This window comes from Stegodyphus dumicola, chromosome 10 (genome assembly GCF_044657685.1).
Source record: "Stegodyphus dumicola isolate Sdum_Otavi_A_Nest chromosome 10, ASM4465768v1".
NCBI classification, from domain to species: domain Eukaryota; kingdom Metazoa; phylum Arthropoda; class Arachnida; order Araneae; family Eresidae; genus Stegodyphus; species Stegodyphus dumicola.
In genome coordinates, this window is record NC_140777.1 from 59,224,052 (window position 1) to 59,242,106 (window position 18,055).

Here is an 18,055-nt window from a genome sequence, read left to right on the forward strand (position 1 = left end):
ATCAATTTCACACTGCTCTGCGGGGGGGAGGGAAACAATGTGGCGCGCAATGAATTGGAAGTTGATCTGTCAGCACTATCCTTATCTTCAGGGCAGATGTTTTTATTTTATTTGGCTTATAATTCCTTACTAAATGTAGTATTTCATCTCGATGTACTCCGTCTTTGATATGATTTAAATTAAGTTCCTCGTCATTATAATTCGCTTCCGATAGCGAAGAAAGTGACAGAGGTTATTGAAAACGAAAAAATTTCGATTGACAAATTAGTCAGTATTCTTGACACAGCAATTATAGGACTTGAACAGCGGAACTTTGTAACTGAACAAGAAATTATGTCTGTTTATAGAATTAAAGGGAATATATTATCTCATAAAAAACGAAGCAACTTAAACAACTTACATTGAAAGAAATGTTTCATAAAGTAAACAAATAAATACTAAGTTTTTTTTTTTTTTTTTTTTTTTTTTTTTTTTTTTTTGTAAATTTTGATACCTTTTAGATCATAATTGTTCTTTATTTCATAAATTACGGTTTCATATTTTTAATTTTATAATTTCTGCATGCCATCTTACCAGATTTAAACTGATGATCGATAATCCGGAATCGCCGAAGTCCCGACGAGTCCGGATTAACGACTTTTGACTGTATATGTTATGGTCTCCAAATCAGTTAAAACTGATATCCTACATGTCTGAATTGGAAATTAAGCAACTTATTCCATTGCCTCAATTTATTTATTTATTTATTTTTGCATACGCTATTAGCCCTAGGCAACCAAGTCGTTTCTGTGAGTGGCCCTTCTGCTAAAAAGGTTATGCACTCTTACATTTACATAAACATTTAGATTTTATTAGTAATGCTGCTAATTGCATTTAAAGATATTTGATTGTATTAAAAACCTATTTCATATATATGAAACTTTTGGTATAATATAGCAGTTAATGCAAAATGTTTTTAACAAGTGTAGATAAAATGGCTTAAGGTAATGCTGTATTCAGCAGGGCTCTTTTTTTTTTTTTTTTTTTTTTTCTTTTCTTTTTTTTCTTTTTTTAATATTGAAGACAAATAAGTGAAAGATTTTATTCATTGTTAATTAGCATTGGCATTTGCTTGCATGATTTCATAAAAACTGAAAACAGTAACACCTCTTTGAGATACTGAATATGCAATTATGAATGCTTGTTAAATTGTAATAATTGAAATAAGTTTAAAAAAATTATCAGTAATCATCTTAATTCTTCAGTTACTTCAAAATTCGGACACTGATTATACATCAATCTGTTTTAAGTTTGAAATGAAACATCCGAGAATTGCATAAATGTGCACATTCCTTTTTTCTACTACTAGGTAGAATGCCGTCTTTTTGTAAAAATGTAGCACTCTTTTTCATGAGCAGATAAACTCCATATCGTCATTATGATTTGCTACGTGAAAAATACACACACACACTATCACAACTACAGAGACTGTAGACATGACACTCAAATTTCAAAACCATGCACATTATATGCTACTGCATTGCACGTGCAACTATTAGTGGGTTGTCAGATAAGCACACTGAGGTTTTAAATTCATAAGAGGTCTAAGCCAAGCTTCATTATTAAGCAACCAGACCTTGTAGAACTAGCAGAGGCTATAAAAATGACACTCAAATTTCAAAACCATGCAAGTTATATGCTGCCGTAGTGTGTGTGCGACTATTAGTGAGTTGTCAGATAAGGACACTAAGGTTTTAAATTCATAAGTGTCTTAAGCCAATCATCATTATTAAGCAACCAAACCTTGCTACATCACAAAAACTGTTTAAAGATTTTGCCCAAAAGTTCTGACTTTTCAACTTTATGCCACCTTGGTATAATAGAACCACCAATCACTGTGAAGCAAACATCGATCAATGGTTTCGCTAATTTACACTAGTGCAGCTTTCTTTACACTTACTGACTGAAACAGGTATTAGGAGATTTATTGATTTTGATGCCATAAACCACAACACTTTATCATGGCAAAATCATCATCTGAATGAAGCCATAAATGTCAGCTGGATAGCAGTAGCAATATATTGAAAAGTCTATTTTGCTTTTTCAGAAATAAATACACAGGAGCATGCCTAAGAACAAAACTAATATTTTGCTCTTAAAAGACACTATGTTGCACCAGCAGCCTTTTACAGGAACAGATAGAAGCTAAGCTAGCATCTCTGTATCTCATCTAGTGCCACAAGTGATTGAGGTATTGTTGGAACCGAACTACTGTTAATCTTCCAACCAGATTTGCGGAAGAACACCCCAGAGGTTGTCTGAGGGTTTCCCCACCCCATTTCCCCTTTCACCACCCTCTCAAGTGGACAATTGACTCACCATGTGTGTTGAGTTCCCCCTTGACACAGAGACACTTTATGCTTAAACATCCGTGCCTTTTCTGGAATTCAAACCCGGCCTCATTCAATGTCATTAAGCACTATATGATTTGAGAGGCTAGTAGTTTGTACATTGGTGCTTGAACTGGAAAGGTAATAAATGATAATTTACACATTTAATTTTATCGCACGTTCGAATATAAAAGCTATTGAATTTTTTCTTTTATAAAGCTAGTTTAGTTGCATAATGAAAGTATCAAAATTGATATTACATGACATGCATCATTGTTTTTCTCTCCACTTGCATACAGTAGTCAGTTTTTTGCTTTAAAAAAATGAGAGAATTGCACAAACTCAGCATCATGCACAGTTTTTGCACACATAATAGGTGTAATTTTTAATGTGCACAATACAGGCACATTAAACATTACACCTATTATGTGCATTATTGTTTCTTTCCCCATGTGGACATTGATCTTTTTCACTTTAAAAACATCAGAGAACTGCACACACTCGGCATTGAGCGCATTAAACATTATGCATAATATAGTATGTGCATTATTTTTTTTTTAACCATGTACACAGCAATCTGTTTTCTCTTTAAAAAAATCAGAAAATTTCAGAAATTTGGTATGGTGCATAGTCTTGGCATTGTGCACATTAAACATTGTGTAGATTACATGATACATTACTGTTGATACACTGCAGCTATCTATTAAAAAATCAGTAGCCTTTGTATTCGAATGAGTGACAGCAGAAAGAATGATAAATAAATATTTTTGGTAGACCATATGCTTTGCCTTGTGATTTTTGCAGCATTTCTATTTACAGAGTTAGAATCTTTCTCGAAAGGAAAACAACTAACTTTTCATCTAATAAATTGTTTATATTGTAAAATTCTGATAATATGCATCTCAGGATCAAGGATTGTGAGAGTTAATAAATTTTGTAAATTGCATTTTATGCTTTCTAATTTTTATATTAAATCTGAATCATTTATATATAAATGTATAAGATGAATCAAGCAAATGTATAATTTATTTATACGTAAATAAAATGTATAATCATGTATACATAAGTAAAATAGTCTCCATATCTTAAGAATTATTTATTCAAGATTTACTGAATGTGAAAGCCCACCAGCGGCCGAGCGGCAATGTCGCTGAACACTGGTAGCTCGGTCCAAGGTTCGAATCCCGCGAACGGGCTGGCTGCATGGGCGTTTTCATGGTTTTCCCCATGTGTAACGGGTAAACAAGCCAGTTTCCCTGAGAAAGTCCTGCACGAAGGCATCCCTTCCCTTAGGCAGATAGCCCTTGTGGCTTTGCCATAGTCACACACACACATTACTGAACGTGAAACTGTTCTTTTTCTTTAACTATCATTATGATTAGTACAAAGACTGAGATCATCATTAGGACTTTGACGGCTCTGGATTTTAGATCATCAGTTTAAATCTAGTAAGATAACATGTAGAAATTCAATTTAAATCTAGTAAGATAACATAAATTGAAAATATGATTTTCCAAAATTATTATCACTTTTCTACATTTCTTCACAAATTCTATTAATTGCAAAAATTTCTGCTGTATTCTGTATTTGCATTCTGTAGCATTCTAAAGCCTATGGCAAAATAAAAGTTGCTGTTTCGCCTAATTTTGAAAATGCACTTTTCTTACATCCAGATTTCACCAAGGCTGCAGTAGAAAGCTTTGCAGATCCTGCTGCAGCTCCAGAATGAGAAAGTCTTTTTTGACATTATCAAAAACTCAAACTTTAATTGTGATAAGATAGCTGCAATAATAGTCTACAGAAAATGACAAGCTGGATCAAATTAGTTATGGACTATGTTAACTGAATTTCTTCCAAATCTAATGCTTTCTCTTTTCCCCACTCTTATGTCAACAAAAGGAAACTAATATCAGCAGCATTCTGCTCTAAATAAATGTGTCTTGGGACTTCATTTATTGTTTAGGTCAGATATAAAAATATTAACCTCTCACCTCCACAATCACTCCTGGGCCGAAAGTGTAGTTGCAGCCAACGTCAGTCAGTGTATTATCATAGGGCATGGTGTGATTCCCTAACTACCACGTGTAAATTTTGAAAAATTTCGAAAAAAAAAAAAAAAAAAAAAGAGAGAGAGAGAGGGGAGAAAGAAAAGGAAAATGCTCATTTATTAGATTGTTTTGGATGTTTTACTTTCAGGTTTCAAACTTTGTACTGTAAAAGGAAAGTAATGTCAGTAAATATAACAGAAAGATAGAAAACTCTTGTGGGAGTAAAAATGTTTTATATCCACTTCTGAAATTACTCTTAGAATAATCTTATTCTTTTATACAAGAGAAAAATAGATACATTGTTTACAAATCCCAAACAATAGAAATTTCTATAAATTTAATTCCTGGGTGGATTTTGCCATTACTTTCCAAATATGTACAATTGGATAAATGGTGCTGCCAAAATGAAAATTTTAAATTTATTGAAAAGGATTTTTCTTTCTTCTGTAGCCTCCTTTTCTTAACCGTGCTTTCTATTTTTAATGCTAGAAAAGTCTTTTATAAGCACTATTTTCAAGAATCAATTCGTATTTGCTAGTAAAGTCTGCGCAGAATGTAAACAATCTGGCTAAAAGGACATTTAAATTTAAAAGCAATGTCTGAAAACTTCTAGACAGATTCACTCCTACTGTAAAATTTTAGAATTAACTACATTAATTCGAAATTAATATTAAATCTAAAAGGAAAAAATTTGTTAAGATTCACTATCTGAATTTATTCTAAAATGAGAATGTTGAAATGTAAATGCAGAAAATGTTTGCACATAACTTCAGTGATAGAAATGCATTTGCGTCTTTTATCTAACAGCATTATAAGGTATTTTCTTCCTCCTTCCAGCATGCTTTTGTAGTGTAACAATATCACACTTGGCACATATTTGAGAAGTCCAAGTTTGAGTCCTGGTGAGGGCATTGCTCATTTTTCATGTGTCCTGCATCGATAACCTAATGACTCTACAGTGGCACCTGAACAAAAAGGTGGTGGAGGATAATTAGTCATCACCAGGACTTGGCAGTTGGGTCCTATCATCTCCAAGGGCGAGGATATAAGATATTTTCTCCCTCCTTCCAGCAGACCGTCGTGGTGTAGTGATAGCACACACAGCGTATATTCGAGAGGTCCAGGTTCGAGTCCCGCAAGAGCGTTGCTCATTTTTTACGAGTCCTGCTTCAAAATAACCCAGTAACTCTACAGTGTATTTTTGTATTAAGTTTTTTTAATTCGATACCTGTGTTCAGCATTTCTGCTATCAGTTGACGAGCAGCCCAGTATGAGAATGTAAAAAAGCAAGGGTTAAAATTAGCCTTGATAGAAGTATCTGAAATAAACTTTAAAATAGGGTAGTTCTTGAGGTGGTCACCATTCATATTACCTTGATGACACAGATGGTAACAAGCTGAATCCTTAACTCCAATCCAATGTAAATATTTCTGTAAATAATCATGGCCAGTTGTCAAATACAAGCAAGCAACTGCAACAGCCCAATTTAAGGAAATGAAGATTTTATTTCTTTAGTTGAGCAGGATATTCCATTTCTTATCCACTGCTGCATCAATAAATAAGGATATTCTGCTATTTTTCATTTTATTATACAGTACAAAGTCCGTAACCTGGACTCGTCGGGACTTTGATGATTCCGGATTATAGATCATCAATTTAAATCTGGTAAGATGGCATGCCAAAATTATACAATTAAAAATATGAAGCCGTAATTTATGAAATAAAGAGAAATTATGATCTAAGGAGTATCAAAATTTACAAGAAAAAAGCTGAATATTTATTTGTTTACTTTATTAAACATTTCTTTCAATGCAAGTTGTTTTTAAGTTGCTTCGTTTTTTGTGCTAAACGCACATGCGTAAAGCATACAAAAAAAAGAGTTTGTGGCTTTGAGGTCTGGATTATAGATTATTCCAGATAATGGACGTCCGAATTACAGACTTTGTACTGTATATAATTCTTTTAAAATTAAGCAAAGGCAAAGGGGAATCAGGTTAGACCATAAGGTATCTGGGCTTGGCAAGTCTGTCTGCTTCTTCATTTCCAAAAATATCATAGTTGTTTGTCATTTTACCAGAATGAACCTGAACATATTCATTATAGTTAGAAATGGTAAGTGACAAAATAGCAGCTTGAAAAACACAATATTTTGATCTGGCCTCTTTTGGGGAGGGTGGAGACATAGTAGCTGTAACGTATGCAGTTGTATTAAGTATCCAAGAATATACTTTATATGCATATAAGAAAAAAATTCCTATTAAATTTACCATGCTGAAATTTCTGGAAATGGAGATGTTTGTGAACGTTCAAAACTGAATGGAGATTATAGATAGATTTTCAGATAGAACTTTACATGCTACCTTCAATGCAGACAATATTTTATTTACCATCAATAAAAATATAATTTACTGAAATGGATAGTCATCGCAAAATAATTCTATTGGGATATTTTTGACATTGCTCTCTCACCTTAGCAAAATTATTCTAAAATGTATAAATAATGTACAAATGCATATATTTTTTTTATCTAATGTAAAGCATTGTTCATAGAGTATATTTGTACATATTAGGCAGATGTCTTAACCCTCTGACCAGCAAAGCCATTTATATATGTGTGCGTGTATATGTATATATATATATATATATAAACTTAAAGCATCAAAAGTTATAAGTAAATTGGAGTTAAAGCAAGGCAATTCATCAACAGTATTAATAATTGCATCCTCGTAAAGTGGTTAAACATAAAATCAAAGCATTTGAAAATAAAAATGATCATAGTTGTACAAACTGAAAAACTAAAAATGCAAAAAGGAAAAATATATATACAAGATAATAAAAATATAAAAATTAATCTCCCTTTACTTTTAACTTTTGATGCTTTATTTTACTTCAATCCTGCAGCTGTAGCGCAGGATGTGTTTAAAAAATTTGCTTTTATTTTTGCCTCTTATTAAATTTCTTTATGTGTGTTATATATAAAATAAAGTAATTAAAAGTAAATTAAAATGCCTACGACTTGCGCTAAAGCTGCAAAGTAATAAACCAATATTAATTTAGAAATCAAACAACAAAAATCAGCGTTATATTTTCAAATTTTCACAGAACTAAGTTTCGATGGTTTTATTGAACCATTAACCTCAGCTGCAAAAGCGCAAGTGACCGAGATAGGATATGATTAGATAAGATAAGAAAGCTTGGCCAAGTTTTTGTAGCTTAGGATGATTGGTTCGGTAAAACCATCAAAACTAGTCCTGGAAAATTTGAAAATATAACACTTGATTTTTGTTGTTTGACTTCTAAATTAATATTTGTTCAGTGCGTTATTGTATCTTAATAAATCAATAATTTATAATAAGAAAACTTTCCATATACTATTTCTAAGGAACACAATTTATATTCTGAGCAAAAAAATTTTTTCATTCATGGTTTTAAATTGAATTTGTATTCCTTGAAGATGTTATGTGGAAAGTTTTCTTATAAATTATTATGAAATGTATATATACATGTATGGGCTAGAATATTTTTTATGCCTTCTTTAACCCATGAGAACTTGCACCGGGTACAACATGCTCGATTCATTTTCATTCAACGCTTTTGTTACTTTCTTCTCGTCAGATTAAGCCTTTCAGCAGGGGGAAAACTAATTCAGCTCTAAAAGTAGATTTTGAGAAACAGTTCTTAGGGCAGGGATGGGCAAATTTTTTCGATCGCGGGCCAAAAATCGAAAAAATAAAGTTTGGCGGGCCAAGATGAATTTTTCTAAAATTTTAAAAACAATGTACAGGTATTACAATTTAATATATTAATGAGATGAATGAAATTGCGATTTCATTTTTAAAAGTTCCTTATATTGGATTCAAAGTGAGATGTACTGATTCTAAGGAACGAGGCTAAATACTCATCTGTCAGTCTACTTCTGAAATAATTCTTTCTAAGGTTCATAGTTGAAAACACTTGTTCACATATATAAGATGAAGCAAACATAGCACTGATTTTCTGGGCATGAGATATTAAATTTGGGAAACTTACTTTCGATAATGATTTGTAAAACTCTAACTTTGGCATATTTAGAAACAATTGCTTGAGATGATTATTAGATTGCAACTCAATTAATTCAAGCTGCAAATCTGACCTCACTGCTTCACAATTTGCGTTGAATGGCATGGTAAAAATATCCAATTCTGCTTGAATGCCACTGAAATCTTGAAATTTGCGTTCGAACTCAAAATGCAGTTTTTCCAAGCTATCTTCATAATTCTTAAGTTTCTCTTCATTTACTGAGGGTGTTGAATTTAACCTCGGGAAATGAGATAAGTCATTCTTACCTAGCTGCCCAGCAAACATATTAAGTTTTAGTTTAAAAGCTTTGAGATGTGACCAAATATCGTCGATAAATTGATTTTTCCCTTGCATCTTGACATTCAAGTTGTTCATATGACAAAGAAGATCTGTGAAAAATGCAAAGTCTGAAAGCCATTTTGTATCTTCTAACATTTTGCACTCCGCAGAACATTGTTTCTCGTGGAAGAATGACACAATGTCGTCTTTCAGCTGCCAAACCCGCTCGAAAACAAATCCTGCACTAAGCCACCTTACTTTCGTGTAATACAGTACATCAGAGTATTCAGATTGCACTGACTGAAGAAAATCTCGAAATTGCCTGTGAGTAAGCCCACGAGATCGAATAGTATTTACAAGCTTCACAACTGTATCAAGCACGGGTTTCATATTCAATGCAGATTTACACAGAGCATCTTGATGTATAACACAGTGTAGAAAAACAACATTGTTCCCGGGATAGTTTTGATTAAAGAGTCCAAGAAATCCAGATTTTTTTCCTATCATATTTGGTGCTTCATCGGTCGTAATATTACATATATTTGTTATGGGCACTTTCAAAGTTAAAAGCCCTTCCTGAAATTCACGAAAAATATTATATCCCGTTCTAGTTCCCTTTAAAGAACGCATGCACGCCAGTTCCTCAATAATTTCAAAGTTCTCATCAACACCTCTTATAAATAATACTAATTGAGCAGTATCATTTATATCAGTGCTTTCATCCATAGCTATGGAACAAAATTTAAACTGGCCAATCTTTGACTCTAATTGTGATGCCAAATTTTTATCGATGGCTTCCATTCTAGAAGTCACCGTTTTTCGAGATAAGCTTACAGTCTCAAAATTATTTTTCTTGTCTGGACATAAAACATCACAACCTTGGAGCATGCATTGTTTAACGAACTCTTCATCACTGAGAGCTTTATTATTTTTAGCAATATTTTATGCTACTATGTAACTTGCATGTGTAGCTGCTTCTTGAATACTGTTTACCTTCTTGAAAAAATTTTGCCGACCTGATAATTTTTTACAAAGACTTTCTGCATTTTTTTTTTCCACCATATTCGGACATTGCTTCGTAATTGGAATTCTTATGCTTAGGTGTGAAATGACGGGAAATGTTATATTCTTTGAAGAATGCTACAGCTTCATTGCAGATAAGACACACTGGTTTATCTTTTACAACTGAAAAAAAATATTTCCATGTCCATTCATCATTAAAAGCGCGGCACTCTGAATCAACTTTACGTTTTACGAATAACCCAAACAAGCACTAGCTACGCTATACTTTTAATAATTTCACCACTATTCACAATGACGCTATATGTCCACAATCTTTCAACACGCAATCAATAATATTAGATCTCGCGCCAAAAGAAAAAGCCGCTAGATGGAGCTTAAAATGTGCAGTCTGCCACATGTGAGGTCTAATTAACCCATATTGAATTCCCATGTCTGCTCCACAAGAAAAAGATAACGCTTGTTGGCGCCAATCTACAGCTATAACTAACAAATAACTTCCGCTTTTAACACTTTACCGATTGAAAACTGCCTGTGTTTGCTATTTCCTTCGATTTATGTTTTGTAGAACAAAAATAGAGAATGTAAACAGACTACCAGCTCTCTGAAAAAAAGGAAGAAAATATATAATATTTAAACAAAGTAGAAAAGGAGATGGATATATAATATATGAATATTTCTTTTAATTTGCCTCTGACCGGCAAATTAAAATTATATCCGCGGGCCGGATGGAACCTTCCTGCGGGCCGTAGTTTGCCCATCCCTGTGTTAGGGGGTATTTCATACCCATGTTAGTCCTTGCATCAGTCAGATCTTTCCTTTTTTCTTTCAGTTTAGTGAATTATAACACACTATTTGAATTATGACAAAGATAGTGAATATCTTCAACACCTAATCAAGACTGTTTCTAGTGGTGATAAACCTATATCTTATGCTAGTTGCCTCTGAGGATGAAGAATACTGTAGCAATCACAATTCTTCTACTGAAATTGACACAGAAACATAAGATAAAATTTCACTGTCAACAACCAATTTTTCTACTGGTAAAGATAAAGCTACAGAAGGGCAAAAGAAAAAATACCAGCAAAATGTTAGGAAGCCTTGAAGGAATATAATTAGCGAGCTTCCAGGTAATACAGCTTATTCAAGAGATGTCACTTCTCCAGTAGATGCATAGAATGCTCTCTTCGATAGCAACATGCTAAATATGATGGTGCAGTGCACAAACAATTTATATCGAATCAATTCAAGAACATTTTATTTGAGAGTGAAAAGACTGATGAAATCGAAATAAAAGCATTTCTTGAACTGTTATACATATGTGGAACTCGTAAATCATCGAACACCAATTTGAAGGATTTGTATGCCACAGATGGAACCGGGATTGACATATTTCCTATGAGTTGCACTTGATTCCTCTTTTTGATGAGATTTTGACGCTTTGATAATATCAATGATTGTCAAAGTAGAAGATAGATAGATAAATTGGTTCCTATCAGAGATTTTTTTTTTTGAAACGTTACAAATTGTAAAAATGCATATACTGTTGGGGAATTCATCACAATTGATGAGAAACTGGAACCTTTTCAGGGCTGGTAGGGATTCAGACAGCATATGCCCCAAAAGCCTGCTAAGTATGGCATCAAGATATTTGCACTAGTAGATTGTCTACTATTTTATACCTGGAATATGGAAATTTATGCCAGTCAACAACACGATGGACCCTTCAAAATAGACTATAGTTCGAAAGCCATTGTGACGCGGTTGATGACACAGCTTTTCAGTTCTGGACGCAATTGACAACTGGTTTATGGGATATGAGTTAGCGCAAGAACTTTTGATAAAAATTACAATGGTTGGAACACTTAGACAAAATAAAAGGGAAATACTGCCTGAATTTTTGGTGAAAAAGGAATTGTACTCTTCACTCTTTGGATTTCAAAAAGAAACAACAATTGTTTCATATTTTGCAAAAAAGAGCAAGAATGTAGTTATGATATCCACAATGCATACTGATGATAAAATAGACGAAACATGACATCCACAATGCATACTGACGATAAAATAGACAAAACTACCATGGAATTTTTAAAAAAAAACTAGATATCATCATGTTTTATAATCTTATGAAAGGAGCTGTGGACGTTGTTGACAAAATGGCTGCAGAATACACTACAGCAAGGATTTCAAATTACTGGCTAATGGATATTTTATTTTCCAGGTTAAACGTGGCTGTTATTAATGCCAGGATTTTGTTGATGTCCACTAAAAACTCTCCCATACAGTTCAGAAACAGACATTTCTTTTTTAAAACACTGGGGCTCGTTCTTTCAGAGCAACACATAAACCGTAAGCTTAAAAGAAAAACTTAACTTATCCAAGTACTTCTAAGGAACTGGAAATCTCTATTAGTGAACCGCCTGTTAAAAAACTCAAAGCAAATTATGAACAATGGACCTTTTTCCCATGTAATAAGGACAGAAAATTAAGGTTTATATGCCAAAAATGTGAAAAAAGGTCTGTGTTGAACATCAGTATGTCATTTGTCAAAATTGTCTTTAAACGTGTAAGTATGCATAATTAAATTCAGTAAAATTCTTTAATGTATTATTTTGTAATATTTAATTACGTAAGGTTTGCTTATAAACAGGATTAATTGATATTTAAATAGCAGAAATGCGGCGATACCCAGCGCAAGTTCTCGTGTTCAAAAATGGGTGCGTGTTCTCGCAGGTTTAGAAAGTATATGTATGTGCAATGCATTAAAAGTGCATAAATCAACATTTAAAGTGTCAGGTTCATTTTCGTATTACAATCAAGAAAATACCTCTTTGTCATGGCAGTTTTGGGAAACTTGGTTTTAGCCAAAACCGTATCAGCCAGAGAATTAAAACTTTGTTTCTTTTGCTTTTCCTTATAGGTGTTGATTATTTCTCAAGGCCTGCTGTGAAAATTTTTATGCATTTTTATTATGTTAAAAATTATTAAAATAACTAGTTTTATGTATATTCTTTTTCCGATATAAGTAACAAAATGTAGTTTTCTAATACAGTTGATTTCTAATTAATCAGGCCTTGTCTAAAAAAAATAATTAAAATTTATTTATTGTATTTAGGAATTGATTTCATCCACAACTGCTTCATTTAATTGTACATAATCTGTAATGTATAATTTTTGTTTAATCATACATTGAAATAAATTGATAAAGATAAAAAATAAATTAGTCATACAGTTACTAATCTTCTGTTTCCCGTTGACTCATCAAAATACTAGAATAATATAAACAAAGCTATTGTTCTCTCTGTTTTGAATGTTGATTGGATTAACAGTAGATGCTACTGAATGTGATAAGGGTTAATGTTACATTTGGATATTGTAATGGAATTGCTGAAGCCCTGCCCATTTGCATATGAAAATATGGAAAATACTTTGCACATTATGCTCAACAATTCAGTTAATAGACTCAAGTATTATAATATAAATTTTTAACCTTCAATTTTTTAAATATTTAATATATAATTTTATTATTAATATTTTTTTTTAAGTAAAGTCAGCAAATAAAATCAAAATAGATTATAAATTTGCCAAGCGGCAGAAATATTACCAAATAAGGGATTTAAGTCGCTAAATATAGCTTGGCTTTGATTTCGGTTGACAATTTAAAAAACAAAAAAAGCTACCGTAGTTTGAGGAAGGTGTTGAATAATTTTGTTGATTTTTAAGGGGTGTCAGATATAGGTCAGCACTTCTTCAAAAATGGAAAAAAAAAAAAAAAAAAAAAAAAAAAATTCTCCATAATCACCCTCCGCCAGAAAAAAAAAAAAAAAAAATCCCTGAAAACATCTACCCCAAATGAATTTTCCTATTAAAGACAGTATGAGCAGTTGATAAACAAAGTTCTGCATTTTCATAATTAAAATTGTATAAAGGTACCATTTTGTATGTCTCTGGTTATATTTATCCTAAATTAGTTAAATTACATTGCTATTTAGAAGGATATTTTTTTCTCATCATTTAATGTTATGAAAATAGTGATGAACAAACAGGATTGCAATAATTTGTGCATGCTGTAACCCAATACATTTATTTTATAAACCAAACTGCTTAAATTTACTGATAAATAGTGTAAAGTATTTTTTTTTAATCTGTATTATACAGATTAATCGAAAATATGTTGTATTGTATTTTGAGGTTGAAGTTGAAATGGGTTGTGTCATGTATTTTTATTACAGACAGAATTATAATTGAATTTAAAATGTCATTAAATATTGTAACTGTGTAAGGTTTTCCTTGTTTTGCATAACAAACTTATTTTAAGTTTCATTACCTGTTCTCAACTTCCCCTCACATTCTCTTGCCAGGATGTAAATTTAAAGTTAAGTGCTATTTTAACATGTGAATATCTCAGTTTATTCAGAGCGTGTTTCGCTAGCCAAGCAAAGGTTTTATTGTTATTTCGCTGTCACGCTAGTAAGCCTCTTGGCCTTATCAGATTAGTATCACATTGGTTAGATTCCTGCGAGTCCACCTCTTAGGCATAAACTTAAGTGCGTTCTTGCACTATTTATTTCAGGTATGAAATTCTATGTTATAGTTCCCACCGCAAGTGGATGGTGTTTTTGTAACGCACAAAGTCTGTGCCTTTCTGTTAAATTAGTTTGAATTAATAAAGGGTTATTTTCACCCTTCTTCTGTGCTGGTATTTAATTCACGCTTGTGCGAGAGTTCGCCAGGTTCATTGTAGGATCTAATTTAGTTTATGTGGAATAATAGAGACAGATCTTACAAGTGCACAAGAAATGCATTTGTTGGAAAAAGTATGCTACATTGTTAGTAAAAGAATGCTGATTCATCTTTTTGTTACAAGTAACACTTTTTTAAGCAGTGTAAATTTTAAGTAGCTTAACAAATGTGATCGCATTTTTGTATTTCTAATTAAAACAAGTAATAACTGCTATTTAAAGTTTTTATAATTTTTTATTCATGATATTAATGTTGATTGAAATCAAAATTAAACACTAATTTTTAATTATTTTAAATAGTTTGCAATATGTAAGTATTTTTTAACTTCAGTTCAAAACTTCATTTTTGGGATTTTAATTCATGTCATGATCTGTGTTAAAATAAAATTTGAATTTTATCTTGAAGGAGGAAAAAATGGTATTTTGGACAAAAGAATAAAGACTGAATGTAATTTTAGAGCCAAGAATAAGGGTGGCAAAATATATATTATCGTGCAAGATTTTCACATAAAATTGAGCACCAAATTGGACATTGGAAAAACAGAAAATGCTAAAAGAAATATTGTGATTTGTGTTTGGTTGCATGGATTGAATTGATTATGCATTCTAGATCATGAGTAATTGCAATATTGAACTCTAACATATTTACACCTTGATAATCATTAATATCATTACTAATAATTTCAATAAATTAACAATCAAATATTACATTTTGGGTTATCCAGAACTTTTATAGGCAAGTATGGTTAGTTCTCATCATTGTACGAAAACACAAATTCATGCTAATAAACGGTTTTCTTAGAGTTCTTGAGTTTCAGAGCAATCTGTGTATTTGTTGTATCTAGTGCATTTCGCAGACTGGATTAATTATGTCCCCATAAATTTGTGTTGTATTTTGAATCTTCTATTCTTTGAGGCTGAGAGCAGTATTAGAATAGTTGCAGTATCATTGGTCAATGACTGAAATTCAGTGTTTAGGTGATACACATATTACAGACCATTGTACTGTTGTGATGCTAGTCATAAAATTACACTTTTTTGTAATGTCAAGTAAAAATATGATTAAGGAACTTATTACTACTGTAATGTCAGAACATGTCATCTCATACCACTTAAAGGTTCAGCTGTTAGGTTACATTTTATGCGGTGAATTGTCCATTTGATATCAGCTGAAACAACTGCTATCAAATTATTATTTTTTTTTTTTAAGTCCAAAGGTGCTTTGTCCCTGAACGACTATTGTTTTCGCTTTGCGATTTTACGTCGATTCACTACAAACAGCGAATCACTTTTCAAACTGCTGCCACAAGTATTATCGCCCTGTGTTATATTTAAAGAAATTAAATAATGAAAAATCTGCATAAATATATATATATTTCACGCATTGTGATAAAACAATGGTACATAAAGCCATGAAATTTTGAATGACGTAATCCTCCTACCAATATGGGCATGTGGAAGATCAAATTTGAAATTTGTTTTATATCAATTTCCTGTTTTGTAAAATGTTAACGAATTTTTGATTATCAAAGCGAGCAATAGCAACGTCGTACAGAAAAAACATTTTTGTCTCCAGCACGCGAGTCTCTGTATCGGAAATTCTAAACATATGCTCATTTTAAAACTATTTTGTGATATTGCTGTTGAACTGAATTTTGTGGTTTAAGTGCAAAGAATGTGATATTTAATAAATAAATGTAATACACAAAATGTTAAAAAAAACTCCCATTTGGACGTAATTTAAAATCTGAAACATTTCAGATTTTTGGGAGGGAGGTCTAAAGGGACTATTGTTTTCGTTTTGCAATTTTGCGTCGATTCACTACAAACGGCGAATCACTTTTCAAACTGTTGCCACCAAATGTTAAGAGTCCTGCATTATATTTAAAGAAATTAAACAATGAAAAATCTGCATAAATGTATGTATATTTCTTGCATTGTGATAAAACAAAGGTACCTAGAGCCATCGAATTTTGAATGACGTAATCCTCCTACAAATATGGCCTTGGGGAAGACCAAATCTGAAATTTGTTTTGTTATCGATTTCTTATTTTGTAAAAATTCGATGAATTTTTTATTAACAAACTCGACGATTTAAAAGCGAGTAATGGCAACACTCTCTATTGAGGGGGAAACCTTTTTATCTTCAGGGAGCGGAACTGTGTGTTAGAAATTCTAAAGATATTCTCATTTTAAAATTATTTTGCGACATTGCTGCGGACCTGAATTTTAAGTGCAAAGAACATGATATTTAATAAATAAAGGTAATACACAAAAAGTTTTAAAAAACGCCCCTTTGTACGTAATTTAAAATCTGAAAACCTTTCAGTTTTTTTTTTTTTTTTTTCCAAGTTGTGGAGACATCAGGTATTTTTGGAAGCAGGCAAGATGAAAAATTAGCAACGCCTTCATTGGGAATTGAACTGTGGACCTCTGGAATATGTGCCCAGCGTGCAGACCACCACACCACGAAGGCATGCCAAGAAGGCAGAAGAAATACACACTTTCACTAAAATTGGAGGAACTAACAAAATAGAAGAAATCAACAAAAACCTTTTTACGAAGCACAGAAATCAAGTGGGTCAAATACTGACTGTTTATTAAATAAAGAGACATCAGTTCCTTACTGCAGGAATGTTTGGCACTATTGGCAGAATGTCTGCCAATTTTTATGGTCAGTGGGATAATATGCAAGTACCAAATTATTTTTGGTGCAAAGATATTGCATTTAATGATCAAAAGATGCTTTTGCTTTATATAAGATAACATCATTTCTTACAGTTGGGTACTTATTAGTGAATCAAACTCACGTTTTCTTTGAGATAAATTATGTTTGGTGGTGAAACATCTCCATTTATATTTTGGTAATCCTCGTCTATTTTTCATCTAGTGTCTTTCTATATAAAAGTAATATCCTCTGATTGTAGAAATTTGCAGTTTTTCTTCTGATCATTCAATATATGAATTTCACTTGCTACATTTTCTTCAGTTTAGTAGTGAAATATTTAATTAATAATGACAATTAAGTGTAACTTACAGAATTTGATATAGGCAGAGCCAGAAGCAGTGTTGCCACCTATTCAGAATGGCTGACCCAAATATTTTAAAATTAGAATATATAGGTAATTAAGAAATTTACTCCCCCCCTTTAAGAGAGAATTATTATTATAATTATATTTGTTATTTTTTTATTATATGTATTTTATTTATTTATTAACATATTGAACTGATGAATTTTAAAATTAATAAATTGCTTCTTTGACTTGCTTTATGAAAAAATTCAATAGTAAAAAATTATAATTATCTCAATTAAACTAAAGATTTAAACAGCAGCAAGACAAAATTATGAATATTGCCTCATTAATTGTTTATTTTATGTAATTTATACAGTTATTGTGCATATATATTCAGAACTTGTTTACTTACTTTGAATTATTAAAATAGAAATTAAAAACTGCATTATAATATTTGCAGGTTAGAAATTCAAAATTACATTTTCTGTTCCTCCTGGCCATGGTATAGGTTTGGGTGAAAGTAA

General features: G+C 31.8%; 1 protein-coding gene across 2 annotated transcripts in view; it reads left to right on the forward strand.

Moving 5' to 3' along the window:
* The window catches only part of LOC118196311 (protein Loquacious-like), a 98,890-nt gene that overhangs the window by 51,602 nt on the left and 29,233 nt on the right, over nt 1-18,055 (forward strand). The window lies entirely within an intron of this gene.